The sequence below is a fragment of the Solanum dulcamara genome, chromosome 1 (genome assembly GCF_947179165.1).
Source record: "Solanum dulcamara chromosome 1, daSolDulc1.2, whole genome shotgun sequence".
Taxonomy (NCBI): Eukaryota; Viridiplantae; Streptophyta; class Magnoliopsida; order Solanales; family Solanaceae; genus Solanum; species Solanum dulcamara.
Genome location: NC_077237.1, coordinates 61,284,244 through 61,305,211, shown reverse-complemented (window position 1 = coordinate 61,305,211; position 20,968 = coordinate 61,284,244).

The following is a 20,968-nucleotide window of genomic DNA, read 5'->3' as shown; positions in this document are numbered from 1 at the left end:
CTAGGTTAATGCACATGTAATGTTCAGAAACGTAAAATTTGGTCAATGTATCCTCAGTTTAATTTTAAAATCAAGAGAACTAATTTTTTCAAAACCAAGATGACACACGAGCATGTTTATTCCAGAACTTTATGTAGAATGCATAGATTCAATGATGTGCACTCTAATTGAGCTAATGTCAAGTTCTTACAAATAGGAATCCAATTTTCACAACATAAGAAGTTACATATTTAATAAGTTTTAACAGTGATTTAACTCAAGAATATAAAATAAATCCTCAAAGTATGCAAATTTTGATGACCTCAACCAAAAAATTGAAGAGTTCAGATTGTTTAATCTTGTCTCATCTTCACCATCCTAAAAGTATCACATATTATAAATTAGATTTAATACATGCTTTGATAGTTTTATATAACTTACTAAAGAAAACATGCAGTGCTATTATGTGAATATAAAAAGCGCAGCGTTATTATGTGACTATATTCTGTAGTTAAAGGCAGAGCAAGGGATTATTGTGCATGCATTTCGAAAACTCTTAAAAAAATCAATAAGAAGGGGGATTGATTTATTATAGTATGATTTATGTATATGATGATATGAGGATATGATTATTCACCAAGTCCCTTGCTAGAGAGTCGGGTATGATATATGATGATGTGATGACATAATTATAAGATCGAGTCTCATAATGGGCCGGGTACGATATAAATGTACACTACTCTCTTCACTAAGTCCCTCACTAAAGGGTCGGGTACGGTATGTACATATATGGATATGATGACATAATGACACATTTGTAACACTGAGTCCTACAACGGGCCGAGTATGATATATGATGATGATACACATGACTCCATTTTATAAGATGTAGGTACGGTGATTTATTAATTGTTATACTTGTCACCTACATTCCCTACGTCAGCTGTAATCTCCTTGTGGTATTTTATTCTTTACATACTCAGTATATATATCATACTGACCCCCTCTTTTCGGGGGCTGCATTTCATGCTCGCAGGTACAGATACGCATTTTGGAGATCCACCAGCTTAGGATTCCAATCAACGATTTTGGGAAAAGCTCTATTGTATCGTAGCCTAGCTTTTGGTACTGATTCTTTGATGTATACATTTATTTATTCAGGGGTAAGGAGGGGGCCCTGTCCTGCCATATGTTACCGTTAATACTCTTAGAGGTCTGTAGATATATGTGTGGGTTGTGTAGATATGTCTGTTCAGTTGTGTCTATATGACTTATGTTTTAGGATGTTTCCTTTGTCGTGGCAGCCTTGTCGGCTTGCATATGTGTATATAATGAGACGACCCCACAAGCTACGATAGCCTCATCGGCTTATGTGTTATATTACCTATTGATAAGTTGTGACCCCTCAAGAGACAGGTTGTTCCAATATGTGAACATACGATAGGTTTACTTATAGTTAACAGAGGTATACATGAGTGTCCAGCTTGGATACCCATCACGGCCTATGGGGTTGGGTCGTGACAAAAGTGGTATTAAATCAGTTCATCCTCGGAGTGTCTACAAATTGTGTCTAGTAGAGTCTTGTTTATCAGTATGTTGTGCACCACATTTATAAATAGGAGGCTATAGGACATTTAGGGTGTGCTCTTTCCTTCTTGCTTTTAATCATGCGATAGAGTGGTATAATTAAGATAATTCCTCCCTAACGGATTATTATGTCTACAGCAATGCCCCCAAGGAAAGAGAAAACTGCCCAGAAAGGCAAGAAAATAGCGGGAGAAACTAGTTAGACTCCGAGAGTTACTAGGGCTCATGCCCAGTCTATGCCGGGGATGGTGCTCCAGTCGGCAAGCTCTACTACGCCACCACCTCCAGAGGAGCTTAGAGCAGCAGCAGCTGCAGATCCCAAGACTGTAGTACTAGAGCCTCCAAATCCACAGCCAGGGCCAGAGGATAGGGCTATGAGAGATGCAGTTCAATTGCTGACTAGATTAATGGCAGGATAGGCTCAAAGGTATGGGCTAGGAGGGGATGATGTAGATAAATATGATAGTTTGAGGGTTCGTGACTTCCTTACTTGTAACCCTCTAGAGTTTTATAGGTCGAGGCCTACAGATTACCCACAGGAGTTCATTCGACAGATGCAGCATATGTTGAGAATAATCAGGGCCTCTGAGACTGATTCTGTTTGTTACACCCCACACTCTAGAGCTCGAAATATCTCTTAAGTTCTTTAGACATTATTATATGAGCCGGATAAGCTAAGACACTATCAAACCACTCCAAGGAAAGGATAATATGATACCCTATAGTAGATAAGGGTGGGAAATAGAGTCATAAGAATCCGAAAGGAATTGGAGGCTAAGTAATGAGTTGTAGGACTCGATTTACCTACGTAAGCTACTAATTTAGAAGTTTTATACACTTGAGTTTCTTAAGGACATACCAAGCTTACATAGCATGGATTACATAGGCTCCTAAAATAAGACAAAATTACGAACCCATGAGGAAGGGGAAAAAATGACACGTGGCAGCCAATAGAGGAGCGACACGTGGCAGCACCTCAAGCAAGAAGGTGATGCACCTACTTAGGGTCAAGTAGGTGATGCAGCTACTTGAGGGGGTGGACCCCACTGTCATATGGCAGCCCCTAGTTGGTAGCATGACACGGTGGCCAATCATGGCTTAACACATGTCACCCTAAGGGGATGACACGTGTCACTTCCAAGAAAGACTTATATACATGTTAAATGACTCATAATTTCATTCCCTATCCAAAAAAATCTGCAGCAAGCAAAGAAAAGAAAGCAAACCCTAGCTTAGAGAGAAAGTAGCGACGACTTGAAGAAAAAAATAGGTAAGTCTTGATTTTGCTCCGTAAATTAATTATCCAGTGTATACCATGATGATATGGAGGTATTACAAGTATAAGATCACGGCTTGGTGCAGACAAAATGGACAGCAACCAGTCCACACAGTTTTAGCACGCTAAGAAGGGTTCTGAGGTGCGATTTTGGCTAGTTTGGCCAATTTCGGGTACGGTAAGGTTTCTCCTTTAAATTTGGAATTTATGGGGTTGTTATGGAGTGTATTATGTACCTTTAATACTTCTGTAAGTATGGAAAAATCATGGGGATGCTCAACAAAAGAAATAATCTAAATTGAAGTCGTCGTAGTTAAATTGTAGTCGAAGTGAGGCGTGGTGTATTTGGAGGCTGCTGCTGGTTGGGTGGTGTGTGTTTCAGGGTCTAAATGTGTTCTAAAATAGTTTTGGAAGTTTCTTGTTGCAGCCACATGATTCCACGCTTCGTACGATTAAAGGTTTCACAAAATAGAAACTAGAAACCCTATTTTGGATATCGTAATTTCGAGCGAGTCGTTCGGAGGTTGTAATGTATAATGTTGCAAAGTTTTCTGTATATACTAGCTGATGGTTATGTTGTTGGTTAGCTGTAGATATTAGGGACGTGATTGGGAATTCGGATAGGGCACATTATAGGAGAGGTGCTGTCCGATTTTTGTTAACTCCTTAACTAGTTAAGGAACTAGTTGAGAAGGTGAGCAAGGGAATGGGGTTTATGAATACTCTTAAGTAATGTAAGACTCTGAAAGGTCTAAAGAGGTTGATGTTCGTATTGATTTCATGTTACCTAGGTTCATGGGACGATAAGGCGATCGGGACAAAGACTAACCCATAACAGGTATGTAGAGTTATTCTTCTTTTCTTTTGGCATGTCTTAGATATAAGCTATGAATGGTTTGTATATGAAATTTGGGGATAATTCCACTCGTGAAACTCCAAGTGTAATTCATAAACTGTATTCACTTTGTAATGTTAAGACTCTTGTAATAGTTGAGTTATTGCCTTTCTAGGCTACTAGATCATGAATAGTAGTATATGTAAAGTCTGTCTGTTCTTCCTTTTGGAAGGTCTTAAATATAAATGTAATAGCATATGATATGAGGTGGAGGTAGTTCCAATTATAAGCTCCAGGTATAACTTGTGACTTTTATTTACTACCTGGTATTAGAATTCTTAAAATAGTTGAACTACCCTCGAGTCTCCTATCTGCTGAATAATACTTGAATGTGTTAGCTCCTATTATTAAAGTCTCTACGATGACAAATATCTATACTTCCATAAGCTGTTTAACCTTGTCTCGATACACGTCTATGATTCCTGAAACTCCAGTTGATATGCTCCGTAACGATGTTTAGAAGATACTTAAGACAATTACTACTCTGATCTTCAGGTGATGATTCACTTGACTGTTTTGTTGAGTCTCAAATGATGACTTAGTTGCATATAGTTTCTCACTACTCTACTCAAGCATCCTGTAACCCATCTTTCTCAAAGTCCCATAAGAGGGCCAGGAATGCAGTCGTACCTAGTTTTACTATTCATTCATCGAGTCCCGGGCCGGTTATATATATGTAGAAGTATACAAAGATGAGGTGCCATGTACAATGAAGTGAAGCATACGATGACGCCGTATGTGATGATGCTCATCATCGCATCCCGGGCTGGATATATATATATATAAGATGATATGATGGAAAATATGGATCGAGCCATATGTTCTTCGATATTGTTTTAAATTATGGATCGAGCCGAACATTCCTCAGTGTATTTTATTATATGATGATGGTAAGCTATAGATGTACACTACTCTTTCATCGAGTCCCTCACTAAAGGGCCAAATACTTTATATAGGCATGCATATGAAAATATAAGGATACGTTTGTGACCTCGAGCCCTAGAGTAGACCAGATATACTATGATGACATACGAGATTATGTCGTATACGATGATATGATGCCGTAAATGATGACATAATAAAATGATATACATAATGATATGATGATACATGATTATAATGAAGCAATTATGATACCGAGTTCACTAGAGGGCCGAGTACAGGGTATGATAAGGTATATGACTGCATGTCCTAAGCTGCAGGTACAGTAATTTATTAACTGTTATACATGTTTTCTGTATCCCCATTTTAGTTGTTGTTTCAGTTATGATATGTTATGCTTTATATACTCAGTACATATGTCGTACTGACCCCCCATTCTCTGGAGGACTGCATTTCATGCCCCCAGGTATAGATGTTCATATTGGAGATTCGCTAGCTTAGGGTTTATACTCAGCTATGTTGGACATGCTCCGCTGTTCTGGAGCCTTACTGTTGATGCTGGTCATTGATGTATATGTTTATTTATTCAGGGGTACAGTGGGGCCTCTATCCCATCATATAATACGGTTATTACTCTTAGAGGTCTGTAGACATGTGTATATGGGTTATTTGTAAGTTTGTTTCAGTTGTGCTCATACGACATATTGCAAATATTTATGTGGTATGGCAGTCTCGTTGGATCGCGTGCCTTTTCCTGTTATGATACAAGTGAATGAGGCTATAAGTTTCTGAAAAAAAAAGTTTTTGACCCATTGGGGTTTGTGTATAATATCACATCACACACGGTTCAACTTAAGGGTAGTTGATAGATACACATAAGGGGGTCCAAGTCAGACCCCAGTCGCGGCCTACGAGGTTGGGTCATGACACTGTTAAGTTGGCTTCATATCGGCTGCGTGATATAGCCATTAATTGGTGTGAGTCCTAGGAATTATCAACGGGAAAGGGTGCTCTTCTAGTAGTCTGGAATGAGTTTGTGGAAGCCTTCCTTAGCCATTTTCTACCTCCAGAAATAAAACGAGCTAGAGTTGATAGATTCTTACAGTTGAGGCAAATGACAGGAGCATTAGAGATTATAGCCTTGAGTTTGACTCATTAGCGAGACATGCACCCACTATTGTTGTTGATATTGCTGATAGGGTGCATCATTATGTGATGGGGCTGGATCATCACTTGATTGATATCTATACGGTCATGACTTTTCAACCAGGTATAGATATTACTCGGATATAGATGTATGCACAAGGAGTGGAGGATTGACACAGAGGGCGTCAGCCCGATAGAGATTAAGACAGAGGCCAGCGTAAGAGAACTAGATCAACTGGTTATTATAGTTACTTTTAAGGTAGGCAGCCTCAACAGTATAGTAGATATCCTTCCCGGCTGGCCCAGAGTGCACCCCACAGTTCACAGGTAGGAGATTCGACAGTATAGTATATTCAGGGTCGGTTAGACCTCCAGGGTTTTAGGCCTACAGATGAATAGGGGTTTGCGTCAGTCGAGACCACCTTTGCCTCGGTGTTCTCATTGTGGTAGGCTCTATTTTAGGGATTGTCGTACTGCTATATATGCTTATTTTACGTGCGGACATCACGGCCATATTATAAGGGAGTGTCCATTCGGGGGTAGTCCAGGAGGTGCAATCGAGTCTACTGGGTCAGTTGTTGGTTCTTCTTCTTCGGTGGCTATGTGCCCTATGGGACAAGGTGCTCATATATCAGCAGGCCATGGTGGAACTTCTAGTTCTAGCAGTCCTTCAAATCGCATCTATGCCTTAGCTAGTAGATAGGATCAGGAGGCGTCACTAAATGTGGTTACAGGTATATTATCAATCTTCTCCCGGGATGTATATACATTGATAGATCTAGTCTCCACTTTATCCTATATATCTCCCTTTTTTGCTAGTAGAGTCAAAATAAAACCCAAATTAATAGACCTATTTGAGGTAGATACACCGGTAGGAGACTCTATTATAGTTAAGCAAGTATACAGAAATTGCTCGATGAGTGTATGTGGTTGTCATACCTTGGATGATTTATTGGAATTAGATATGATGGAGTTCGATGTTATTATGGGTATGGACTGGTTAGCTTCTTACTATGCTAATGTTGATTATGGAAACAAAGTAGTTCGGTTCCAGCTCCCAGATAAGCCAATTATCCAATGGTTGGGGAATACGGCATCACCGAGGGGAAAATTTATTTTATACCTCAAGGAAAGAAAGATGGTTAGAAAAGGGTATATTTATCATCTAGTTCGTGTGCATAACATGGAAATAGAGGTACAGACTCTTTAGTCAGTGCTAGTAGTCAATGAATATCCAGATGTATTCTAGATAAACTCCCAGGTCTCCCCCCTGAATGGTAAATAGAGTTCACTATAGATGTTCTACTAGATACTCAGCCCATATCTATCCCTCCTTATAGAATGGCACTTGAAGAATTGAAGGAATTAAAGGAACAATTGAGAGACTTGTTAGAAAAGGGCTTTATTAGGCCCATCACATCACCTTGGGGAGAACCGGTGTTGTTTGTAAGAAAGAAAGATGGGTCGCTGTGAATGTGTATTGATTATAGGCAGCTGAATAAGGTAACTATAAAGAATAGATATCCCCTCCCTAGGATTGATGACTTGTTTGACCAGTTGCAGGGTTCTAAGTGTTTTTCAAAGATAGACCTACAGTCAGGCTATCATCAGGTACGGGTAAGAAAAGTAGATATTCCAACGACTGCGTTCAGAACTAATACAGGCATTATGAGTTTAAAGTAATGTCTTTTGGGTTGACTAATGCTCCAGCGGTGTTTATGGATCTAATGAACCAAGTGTTCAAACAATTTCTAGACTTGTTCGTGATTGTATTTATTGATGATATTCTGGTTTATTCATGATCAGAAGAGGAACACAGATCATTTGTGGATGGTACTTGGGGTGCTCCAATACCAGAAGTTGTATGCTAAGTTCTCTAAATATGAATTTTGGTTGACGTCAGTAGCATTCTTGGGGTATGTCATTGGAACTGATAGTATTCGAGTAGATTTCCAAAAAATTGAAGTTGTGAGGACTTGGCCGATACCTACAACACCTACCGAAGTTCGTAGTTTTCTAGGGCTAGAAGGATATTATAGGAGGCTCGTGGAGAAATTTTCTTTGATTTACGCACCTTTAACAAGGCTAACTCAAAAGGCGGCTAAGTTCTAGTGGACTGATGCTTGTGAATAAAGCTTTCAGTTATTGAAAGATAAGTTGACTACGACCCAGTTCTAACTTTTCCTAAAGGACTAGATGGCTATGTTATTTATTGTGATATTTCCAGTGTTGGGCTAGGTTGTGTACTGATGCAACATGGTAGAGTCATAGCCTATGCCTCCAGACAGCTCAGGAAGCACAAAAAGAATTATCCAACTCATGATCTGGAGTTAGCAGCAGTAATTCATGCTTTGAAAATATGGAGACACTATCTATATGGCGTACATGTTGATATCTATATGGATCACAAAAGCCTCCAATACATCTTTAAGAAGAAAAAGCTAAATTTACGGCAGAGAAGATGGCTAGAGTTACTGAAGAATTATTATGTTGACATCCTATACCACCCAGCGAAAGGAAATGTTGTAGAAGATGCACTCAACCATAAATCAATGGGTAGCTTGGCAGATGTACAACCATAATGGAAAGATATAGTCCGCGAGATTTGCCAGTTAGCTAAACTTAGAGTCTATTTGGCTGAATCGGATGATGGTGGAGTTTTTGTTTGAGTTGTTGTTGAATCCTCTATCATAGAATAAGTAAAGCAATGTCAGTTCAAGGAACCTATTCTAGCACGGTATAGGAATGCAGCTCTGCAAAGGGAGAAGGCCCCATTCGAGATCACACCTGACAGAGTGCTAAGATATAAGGGTAGAATATGTGTACCTGAGATTGTCGGGCTAGGGAAACAAGTGATGGGAGAGGCACACTATGCCTTCTATTCTGCTCATCCAAGGTCAACCAAGATGTATCATGACCTCAGATATTTATATTGGTGGGATGGAATAAAGAGGGACATATCAGAGTTCGTAGCCTTGTGCCCAAATTATCAACAGGTTAAAAATGAGCATCAGAAGCCTGGCAGATTATTACAAGAGATTGAAATCCCAACTTGAAAATAGAAAGCAATTAATATGGATTTTATTACAGGCTTACCTCGCACTCTACGGAAGTATGATTCCATATGGGTTGTTATAAATAGGCTGACAAAATCATCCCATTTCCTTCCAGTTAGGACTACATATTCAGCTGAGGACTATGCGAATCTGTATATCAAAGAAATAGTAAGACTTTACGGGGTTCCCATATCTATTATATCAGACATAATAGCTCAATTTATAGCTAACTTCTGGAGATTATTCTAGAAGGGATTAGGAATGCATATGAATCTTAGTACAATATTTCACCCTCAGACCGATGGACAGGTCGAGCATACTATTCAAATGCTGGAAGATATATTGCAGGCCTATATAATTGACTTTAGAGGTAGCTAGGATAATCATTTACCACTTATCGAGTTTGCCTATAATAATATCTATCATTCTAGCATCCATATGGTATCGTACGAGGCTTTGTATGGCAGAAAGTGTAGGTCACCGATTGGTTGGTTTGATATTGGTGAAATATGACTAATAGGCCCAGACATGGTTTAGTAAGCTTGGATAAAGTGAAGCTCATATAGTTTGCGCCCATGGGATTTTAGATGAATTTCGAGCACATCATTGGAGTATTTAGACTTGTACAATATTATCTTTTTAGATTATATCTGGTGCAACGAGAATTACTCTCTGCGAAAATAGGCCTCTGTCCGCATTCGCAAAGGTCCATGAATTTGGCCTCCAAGATCACGGGCCTCTGGCCGCATTTGCGAAGGTCAAGTTCCTTGGCCTGTACATTCTTGGAGCACTGTAGGTGCGTTCGCGAAGGCCATTGACCAGGTCTTTTAATGAAGACCAAGATGAATTTTAGCTTACTCTCAAAGTTCAATTATTGTTTTCTCCATCATCTTTAGGTCAAATTAGGCGATACAAAGGTTAAATCTCAAGGGAATTTCATGGGGAATCTAGTGGTGAACTCATAAATATACGGAGAAGCTTCGTGTGAGGTAAGAAATCAAATCTAGCTACAACTCTAGTGATTTTTTGAGTTGTATTTTATTGAAATTGCGGAGGTTGTAACTTGATCATATGAACTCCTTTTTTAGTGATTTTTGAGGCTAGATTTTAGGAGTTTTCCCAAGGATCATTGTAGTGTAATTTGTTTTAGTTTGGAGGGTGTCGTTCTTTCAAAATTTGATGATCAAGAAGCTGCTTTTTCCATATTTTAGCTCGAATTTTATGAATTTTAGTTGCATGCTCATCTAGCGTAGCTTCTCACTTCGAGAGTATTCCCCATAGATGATGTCCAAGTGACAGAGGAACTATCTATGAGGAACACCCTATAGCCATACCTTGATCGCCAAGTCAAAAGGTTGCGCACCAAGGACATGGCCTCTATCAAAGTATTATGGCAAAATAAGAATATAGAAGAGATGACCTGGGAAGCTGAGAAAGAGATGAAGAATAAATATCCATATATGTTCCCTATATCTATAGGTAATTGAAACTCCTAAATTAATTGTATTGGTTAATAAAACACTTATATATGGCAACTATTACAGAACTTTTCTGAAATCCTTTTAAGACCTTATAAGACTAGTTAACATTCGAGGATGAATGTTCTAAAGAGGGAAAGGATGTTATACCCCGCACTTTTATACATTGAAACATTTTTTTTTTCTAAAAGATTATCATCTGATCCATGTTATCTATGAAGTTCTATGTGAGTAGCGATAGTTCGAAATAGGTCTAGAGGGATTTGGAAGGAGTTGGAGGCCAAATAATGAGTCGTGCTAATCAACCTACTTGCATAAACTATCGACTTGGATGTCTTACATAATTAAGCTACTTGAGTACATGTCGAACTTAAGTAGCAAGGATTACATATATTCTTAAAGTGAGATGAGATTATGAACCCATGGAAGAGAAATAAGGAGGCGATGCACCTAATCGAAATAAGTAGGTGATGCACCTACTTGGACTAAGTAGGTGATGCACCTACTTGAGTGGACCCCACCCCACCATGTGGCATCCAAGGGGTGGACGCATAGATGAGGTAGCCCAATAAGAGTTGGAAATATGTCACCCTTAGGGGCTGACAGGTTTCACCCTCTAAGAAAGGGTATATATGCATATATTGATGACTAAGGAGTCATTTCTTTATCTTTAACCTTGGAAAAATTTGGAAAAAAACTAGAGAGAAAGGGAGAGAGAGCTACGACATAGCTGCACCAATGTAAGTTATCAAACTTTGCTCCATAAATTAATTATATAAGGTACTGTTTGATCACGTGAAGGTGTTTAACAATGTAAATTACTTGTTGGGCAGCAAGAAAGTGTAATGAACAGTCCACCAATTTTCAGCCATGTTGAGGAGCTCTCGAGGTTGATTTTTAGCAAGGTAAGGTTCTTCCTTTTAAATTGGAGTTAATGATATTTTAATGAAAATATTACTTGTGTTAAATTAAGTTGGAGGTAATAAAATTGCATAATTATGATTAACGTTGTAAACGGGCGAAATTGAAGTCGTTCTAGTTGGATTAAAGTTGAGTAGTGTTGTTAATATCATGGTGTTGTCTTTGAAGGTAGTTTGTGTTTGTTAAAGGGATGGAGACATGATTTAAAATGGGTATGGGTGCTGCTGGTTGAAGCCACATCATGTTCCGTTCCGTGTGGTTGTGGTTTTATGAAATAAAGATCGAAAACCGTATTTTGACTTCATGGCTTTTGGTGGACTATTTGGAGCTCGTTTTGAATAACGTTGGAGTAGTTTTATTTTATATGAATGGTGGTTGTTGTTGTTGGTATAGATTTGTTAATTAGAGGATAATTAGAAGTTCAAATAGGGCGAGTTATAGGGGAGATGCTACCCGATTTTCGTTAACTTCTTAACTAACTAATAGACTAGTCGAGAAAGGCGAATGAGGAAATGATTCCTCCGGATGATTGGTTGTAGATTTAGAAGCTGGAAAGTCGAAGTTTATTAATATTAGTATTACTTTCATATAAAATAAGTTCAGAGGGCTATGAAGAAAGCGTGGTTATGATTAATCCATAAAAGGTATGTTAAGTTATCCTTCTTTTCTCTTGGCATGTCTTAGCCATAAGTGGTTTGTACATGAAATGTGGGGATAATTCCATTCATAAATCTCCGAGTATGATTCATGCTTCTTATCTACTTTTTGATGTTAGAATTCCTACAATAATTGAGTTATTACTTCTCAAGTCTTCTATATGAAGGAAAGTAGTAAGTATGTAAAGCCTGTCCCTTCTTTTCTTTCGGCATGTCTTAGATATAAGTGAAATGTAATATGCAATTTGAGGGTAATTCCATTCATAAGTTCTGATTATAACTCGTGACTCGTATTCACTTCTAAATTTTAAAATTCTTAAACTAGTTGAACTACTACCCTCGAGCCTTCTATATATTGAGTAATGATTGGATGCGTAAGCTCCTATTCCTAAGGGATCTATAATGATAAATGTCTCAGATTGCATAATCCGTGTAGCATTATCTTAATGCATGTCTATGATTCCTGAGGCTCCACTTGATATGATCCCTAATGTCCTTTAGAGGGTACCTAAGATAATTACTACCCTGATCTTCAAGTGATGGTTCACTTGACTATTTCATGGAGTCTCAGATAATGATTTAATTTGTATATGGTTGCTCACTACTATGTTGTGCATGCTGTTAATACATCTTCCACCGAGTCCCATAATGGCCCAGGTATGTTAATCGTGCACAACTTCACTACATTTTCACCGAGTCCTGGGCCAGGTATGATATATGTATACGATGATATGAGGATATGATTATTCACCGAGTCCCTTGCTAGAGGGCCAGGTACGATATATGATGATGTGATAACATAATTATGAGACAGATTCCCATAATGGGCTGGGTATAGTATAAATGTACACTACCCTCTTTGTCATGTCCCTCACTAAAGGGCCGGGTACAGTATGTATATATATGCATATGATGACATGATGACACATTTGTAACACTGAGTCCCCCAACGGGTCAAGTACGCTATATGATGATGATACACATGACTCTATTTTATAAGATGCAGGTACTGTGATTTATTAATTATTATACTTGTCCCCTTCATTCCCTATGTCAGATGTAATCTCCTTGTGGTATTTTATGCTTTACATACTCAGTACATATATTGTATTGATCCCTTCTTTTTGGGGAGCTACGTTTCATGCCCGCAGGTATAGATAAGTATTTTGGGGATCTGTAAGCTTAGGATTCCAATCAACGATTTTGGGAAAAAGTCTATTGTATCGGAGCCTAGCTTTTGGTACTGATCCTTTTATGTATACATTTATTTATTTAGGGGTACGATGGGAGCCCTGTCCCGCCATATGTTATCGTTAATACTCTTAGAGATCTGTAGATATGTGTGTGGGTTGTGTATATATGTGTGTTCAGTTATGTCTATATGGCTTATGTTTTGGGACGTTTCCTTTGTCGTGGCATCCTTGTCAGCTTGCGTATGTGTATATAATAGGACGACCTCATAAGCTACGATAGTCTCGTCGACTTATGTGTTATGTTTCCTATTGATAAGTTATGACCCCTCAGGAGATAGGTTGTGCCAATATGTGAACATACGACATGTTTACTTACAGTTAATAAGGGTATACGCGAGTGTCCATCTTGGACACTCGTCACGGCCTATGGGGTTGGGTCATGATAGGTTAACAGTATGTCATGATTTAAAAATAAGTCCTCGGCTCGCAAGATCAACAACTCTGTAAAGAAAATATTTACTTCCAACAGTTCATACAAAGAAATAACAAGCTAGCACACAAGTATTGCTTCGACCATTGAAATAACCACGATATCCAAAAAATCATAAACACTGTATGGACATTCAAGGGAACCATGATCTCTATACATATGCTGAAAATTGGTATATACATTATAATTCTGGAAAGTGTGCCGATGTGCAGTTATATCCAACAAGAGGTAAAAAACAACTATCAAACTACAACCAACCAACAAACAAGGCTAACATGTCCAATAACGTGGTTATACAACCCAATACACTAGTCTACAGTTCTATAGGAATACAATACTTGGATGGGATAGGCTCCGACCTAAAAATCCATAAAAACCAAAATAGGAAAACCTCTATGCCTCTAGCAACCCCTGAAAGAAATGAGCCAACCAATCTGCTAGATAGGTGGTTGTGCTACTCGTCAGGTTTGTTTGATCGTCGCTCAAGACCTCCATGCATAAATGTAATGTCCGCAAGCAAGGGAGTCATCACAAAATAATTTACTGAGTATAACATGCTTTCTAGATTGCTAAGTCAGGAATAGAGTACTACTAATAAACACTATATCATGTTGTGGTAACCAACCCAAATGGATGCAACAAGTAAAATAACATTAACATACATGCATAATAAGCTTAGGCCAACAGGATCATGCCAAAAAAGGAATTGAATCCTTAACATACCTTTCAAATAGAATCCTTAAGGTGCCTCTATAGAGTTTTACGAAATGAAACACAATCAATACAGAAATCAACAAAGCTGTAAGAAGGAGCCATAATTAGCCGATAAGCCATTAAGATCATTATTAAAATTAACATACTTTAATCAATAAAGAATATCATAGTCTCTACCTAACCAGTAACTAATAACAACAACAAGAAGTTATAAATATCACACAAGAGCGACAAGCTCCCGAGGTGATATAGCATGGTGTACTTCACATCATTTCAATTGATAACCTCCATACATGACTCTTGAAAGTGATGCACCAATATCCCATCTCCTATCACCTTAAATCCATAAATATACACATAAACAAACTCACAACAAAATAATGACTAGGTTGTCAGAAGCCGCGACACTCAAATGCCGCCTTATGGCTCAAAATCCGACAAAAATGACATAAAATGTAAAAAACCAAAGGAGGTTATTGGAGAAAACTTACCTTAATGAAAAATATTCTACTTATCAGTCACAACAAACTGTCTCAAGGTTTCAACATCCTCCCCATGCTGTAATTTTAAGAAAGCGCACCAAAATAAAGCATAGGTCGTTGGAATCAATTTTTTAACTTTAATCTAAGAGATTCTGAAAAAAAATAGGTATAAAACCTTACCTCAAAGTAGATCAAAAAATTAATTAACTTAACAAATAGACTCCACACGAAATTCCTTCAACTGCCACATAAATTGGTAAGAAAAGGCACAAAATAAAGTTTTCGACAAGGAGAACATTTCTTCGAAATTGAGTCAAGGAAGAATCAAGAAAGAAGAGGGTGTTTTGTTACCTCAAAGGTCTTGGAATCCATCTCCACAGATGCTGAACGTTTCTTCCTTGATGAAATAAGAAAATAGACTATTTTGAAATCTAAAACACATTTTTAAAGGAGGCCGAACCCAATCTGAATCCATGATCTGATACATCTGTACAACTTGTGGTAAAATGATCATAACTCTTTACTCTGATGTCAGATTGACAAATGGTTTAATATTCTATAAACTAGATGTTAACGAAATTTAATTTGATATGAAGTAAGTCCTCTAGCTCTTTATATATTAGGAGATATGATCTTCTCAATTCAACTCATAAACAAGATTATATCAAGTGACTTTATATAATTATTCCTTGATATAGTTATCCATTTATCAATATTTTCCTGACATCTAATGAAGGTTGACATGAAATACAATAAATGGACTCGTCGAATGTAAAATTGTTATTATAAATGTTACAAACTTATGGGGTATTACAAGATCGATACCCAGTACATTAATTCTGATCGAGTGCATAAACCATACATGTATTCATAAACATGACACATACATGTTTGCAAAAAAAAGGAAATATTTTATAAATTTTTGATCTTTCAATAAATGTAGAATCATAAATATAAAATAATAATATTCATATAAGTCATGTGAGCCTACATTAAAAATGACAAAAAAATGCTTGACATAATAATTGTATCTATGGAGTCTTTATGACACTCATGAATAAAAAAAATCTCGGAAGAAGACCTCGACTATACTCAAAAAAATTCATGAATTTGTATTATCAACAAAATTGTCCAGGACAAGAAGTGGAGTTAATCATAATAAGAAGGAAATGCATGGTGTGCTAAAAGAAAAATCTAATATACTGCTATGAATATTCAAACATGTGTCCACAATAAAGATATAGGCCCCTGATAAAAATGTTCATACATATCAAAAAGCACTCAGATGAATCAAAGTATCCATACACAGAAAAGGAACAAAATAATAAAAATAATCGATAAACAAATAACGCAATTGCAAATATAGATTTTATTTTGTCATGGATTGATTCCTCGAGTCATGATGGCACCTACTATAACTCACCAGTAGGCGAGCCAATCCTTATCTCAAAACTACAAGTAATGGGACTAAGGGAAGAAAAACTAAACTCAAACTAAACAAATATATAAATAACAGGAATCATATGGGAAATATGAAAGCAGGCCAAAGCTATATACGGATAAAAGAACCCTCCCAGAACCTGGAAGTCACATGTACAAAGCAACTAACAAAATTATAACAAATCCCAAAAGTGGACCACAGAAAACTAGACTGTCTCAAAAAGCAAAAGACAAGTCAATATATATAGAAGGAGACGGGCAAATCAAGGACATTGTGTGCTCACCCTCGCCTCCATGTCTGACTATAGCTAGCTCGAGATCAATGCTGGTAGCTAGTTCTCACACCTTTATCATGAAAATAAATACAGAGTGTAATATGAATACCAAAATAATAAGTACCCAGTAGAAATTATAAGCCAAATAAGAAAGAAAAGCAAAAGGAATGAGAAATGCGAGAACCTAAAACACAACCAGTAACAAGAATAAAAAATCTAACAAGTATGCACACGAGCATACTAACACACAAAAAAAGTAGAGTAGTTAACTAAATCCGATCGGGCTCTCATAAACTCAATAGGTACATTCGTGCACAAGTTAAAAGTGAAACCTGAGTGGACTCGCATAAACCCTACAGGTGCAAGGAAGAGATGAAGTGTAATAAGAGCATCTGGCAAAATTCCTATCAATGCCAGAACTTCCTATGAATTTGAACTGAATCAATCAGTGAGCCTGAAGCTTTAACCAAAACTGGAAAGAATTAAAGACTTGAACCGGATGAATATGAAAGAATGAAGGGCTTGAATCAAGATTTGGAGTAACCAAGGGTTTGAACCAAGGCTAAGGATAATCGTGGACTAGAACCACATGTAAGTATGACCAAGGACTTGAACCGAGGTAAAAGTAGCTATAGACTAGAATCAAGGCTAAAAGTAGTTATGGTCTTGAACAATGATTGTAAATGGCGGTGGACTTGAACCAGGGATAAAGAAAGTCAGGGACTTGAACCGAGTCGTTAATACCAAGGCAAGGACTTGAACCATGCCTGGTGGAGTGAGTTGGGGACTTGAATCATGAATAGAGGTGAATCAGCTAGAAATAGGATCAGCAGCCAACCGAACATCACGGGGTGTGCCCCCAATCCAAATTCCATCAATAAATCACTCTAGCCCAAACCATATCCAACCAGAATTGATGAGTAGCTTCTAAACTAAGAATTAAGTAATCCAAAATTGATAGAATAAGGGCATTATGGATAAGAGGCTCTAAAGCGATGTTACTGCCTAGCTAAGGCCTAGACTATCAGACTCAAGTCTGCTATATCAGTCTATAGGGAGCTAAATCATCTGAACGGAAAGACTTCAAGGCCTAACGACTCTAAAAGTATGCAAGTCTATAGAAAACACTAGTCATAGCCTATAATAAGGCCAAACATGCTTCCAACAACAACAATAAGCCATACAAAAGCATACCACAAGGTATGGATAATCAATAAAATATGATAGACATTTCTCAATCGCCTAAACTACACGAATTATAGCCTATGGCATGAATCCTAGGAATTTAACATAATTAAATAGCAATACCCCCAAAACCACACAAATCAATATACAAATGCTTAATCATGCTCAGTCTAAAGAGAGGGAAGCCATATGTCACGGGCTTAGACTTCAAGTGGTGGATCATAACATACAGCCTACATATAAGCTGACTACGCGCACTTTAAAATTATGTAACCAAAGCTTTTCCCTTTCGTAAAGCCTCAAAATGCTTCCATGCTACCAAAAATAGAATCACAATATTATTAAGGTCATTTTAAAGCTAAAATTGTCAAAATCAAAGATGGACAAATTTCAGAGTCAAAAAGGAGAATGTGGGACCCACTCCAATAATTTTGGAATTGACTCCATGAAAAGGATCTAAATACCTTCTCGAACTTGTGTTCCAAAATGGAACACAATTTGGGGCTAGGAACAGATGAAACAAGTACATGCAAAATATCTTAAATAATCACTATTAAGATCTAGGACAACAACTAATACTGAATTTTACCTCCAACGATTCTTTCATAACACTTTTCAAAGCCTCTTATACATTCTCCCAGCAAATTCCCATAATCCAGTCTTTGAATCACCCCAAACACACTTAAATTGAGGGAGTTATGAACTTTTGAACTTGGAATAAAAGAGCTGATCACGTGTAGTTTATATTTAAGAGACCATATGCATTGGTCTTCGTGATCTCATAGGTAAGGGTTGCGATCAAAAAACCAAGGTGAAGTGACCATCATAATTGCGGTTGTCAAATCTCATAATTGTGATGACCAATATGGTCAACCCTCAAAGATAACCCATTGCAATTGCAGTTGGTGGCCTCGCAATCACGATGCCTAAGCACAGTTACCCTCCACAATTATGGAGGCCTCATCCCAATCGCGATGAGGGAAGTCACCTGCATCAGCAATTGCTTTAACAAGGAATTTTTGACATTATCCATGTCTTGGGCAAGGTGCTTAGAATTCATTCGAAATCCCATGCACTCAAATGATATATACTACCCCATCAAATTAGATATTTTGGATTTAATGGCGCAATATATATTTTCATACGATGTCATTTTGAAAAAAGTGGGTTCCATACAAAGCCCCATATTTAGACAATTTTTACAACGGGCTTCAAAATTTTATCGGAAGCCTCAGAAGATAGCGAAAGGTTGTTCTAGACCAAACTCAATATTCTGGAACTAACTGCACTGATGGAATTTTTATTTGAGCGTGTTTTCCAAGAATGTTCACCAAAGTCAAACTTAGGCCAAATTTCAATGGCTAAAAAGCTAAATAGTGGAAACTCGCACTAAAAACCTCAATACTCGTATCGATCATGCAGCTAGCCTAATTTCACCATTTTGGAGCTAATGAAACCATCATAATTTTGTTCTAAGTTTGTTTACCTGATGTTATTACCAAAATCAACTTTTCAAGTACCAAAAGTTCCAAGCAAGGAAATAGGCCTAAAACCCATACGAATGACCAGACGAGCAAACAATTAGTTCCAGCAAGTAATAAATTACTTGGGATCGCTATATGCACGCTCTACATGATGAAATGAATGTATTAACTCAAAAATGACCTAGAGAGTCATTACAATATCCACTACTAAAAGAATTTTTGTCCAAGAAAGTAAGAGTCAAGAAGTACCTCAAGGCTCAAATAAGTGGGGGAATTGCTCCCACATCTCTTTCTTGGTCTCCCAGGTAGCCTCCTTGATCGAAAGATGTCTCCAACAGACCTTAACCACATGAATGGCTCTAGATCGCAACTGACTCACATCTATATCTAAGATAGCAACTGGCATATGCAAGGCTAATCCTAAACTAGGGTTGTGGCTCGACTAGTGCCTCTTCTTCATATGACTATACTGGTCATCGTTACTGGCAAGTCAAAATGGCTTCACTGCCGCCGATGAAGCTCCCTTAGCCACCAAATATAGATCATCAAACATCACCCCTTCATCCAGCAAATGACACTTTGAATCTGCAAAATAATATTGAAAACACAGTAGCAATTTCAAGTGATGTTGGTTTGACTCAACTACAATCAATCGGTGTTCACATTTCTGAGAAGGAGCTATGAATTGCTCAAATAATTGTTGCTCTGCAAACCAATAGATTGATTCGAGTTACAAGACTAGGTGCTCCTGATTCCTTATCAATTGGACTACCCATAGTCCAAAAATTAGATCAAATCACCACACAAATTGTATGTAATGACCAGACGATCACTGAACGGAAGAAGCCAAACTCGTTGGAATACCGCCTTCTTATTTGGCCATGCTCCGGTGACATTCGAGACATCGGACCTCCTGGAGTTTGTTCCCCAAGTCATGAAGCAGTTGTGGGATTAAGTTTTACCGGCATAGCAATCGCCAGCAAAAAAATCTATATCGACGCCGGAGCACCGGCAACCCAATCCGACCAAATCCAATGCCAAAATATTCGTGAAGGTCTTGAGCATCTCCCTAGCAACAAGCTCCAAATCTAATCAATCCCCAGCTCCTCGAATATCTCTTCAACTCCTGATCGCAGTTCGAGCAAAGAACATGCAGGTTCAACTGGTCAATTTCCAAAAAAAATTAATTTGTAGGGACAATTATAGTAAGCATGGAATGCAATCTTATGATCACTATGATCATGCTCCTGATCAAATTCAAGTAATTCAAGGTACGTATAATCAATATAATAGTAAGTCGTCGATGGAAACTCAAGTCGCTGGAGCTCCGGCGAACCAATTGATAGAGGACCAATGCCAAAATGTCCCTAAAGGTGTTGTGATGCTTCACAACCAAAAAAGGGACCTCGAATCATCTCCTACAAGTTCAAATTCAAAAAGTCGTCAAGGCTTAAATGAAGGAGTTGCTCACTGTCACAGTGCTAGGAGTGATGCTATTATCATGAATAATGATAATAGCATTCTTCAGCATGAAAATGTTAAACATACCTTAAATGTTGAGCAAAATTAGTCACAAGAAAGAATAACCACAGATAAGTCTTCTTACTTTAATTTTATGCCTCCTACTAATGATTTGTTGAAATCCAGTGAGCCTCATTTGCCTCATGCAAATGAGTCACCTGGTATTGCTGTGAACATGTCTATACAGGGCTCCAAGATTGCTAACTATCCTGAAAATTTATCTAAAGTGATCAACAAAGCCAACCCTCAGCCTAGCAACTAAAACCATATTCAGCCCTCTACCAATAACCACAATAGCTTCCCTAAGG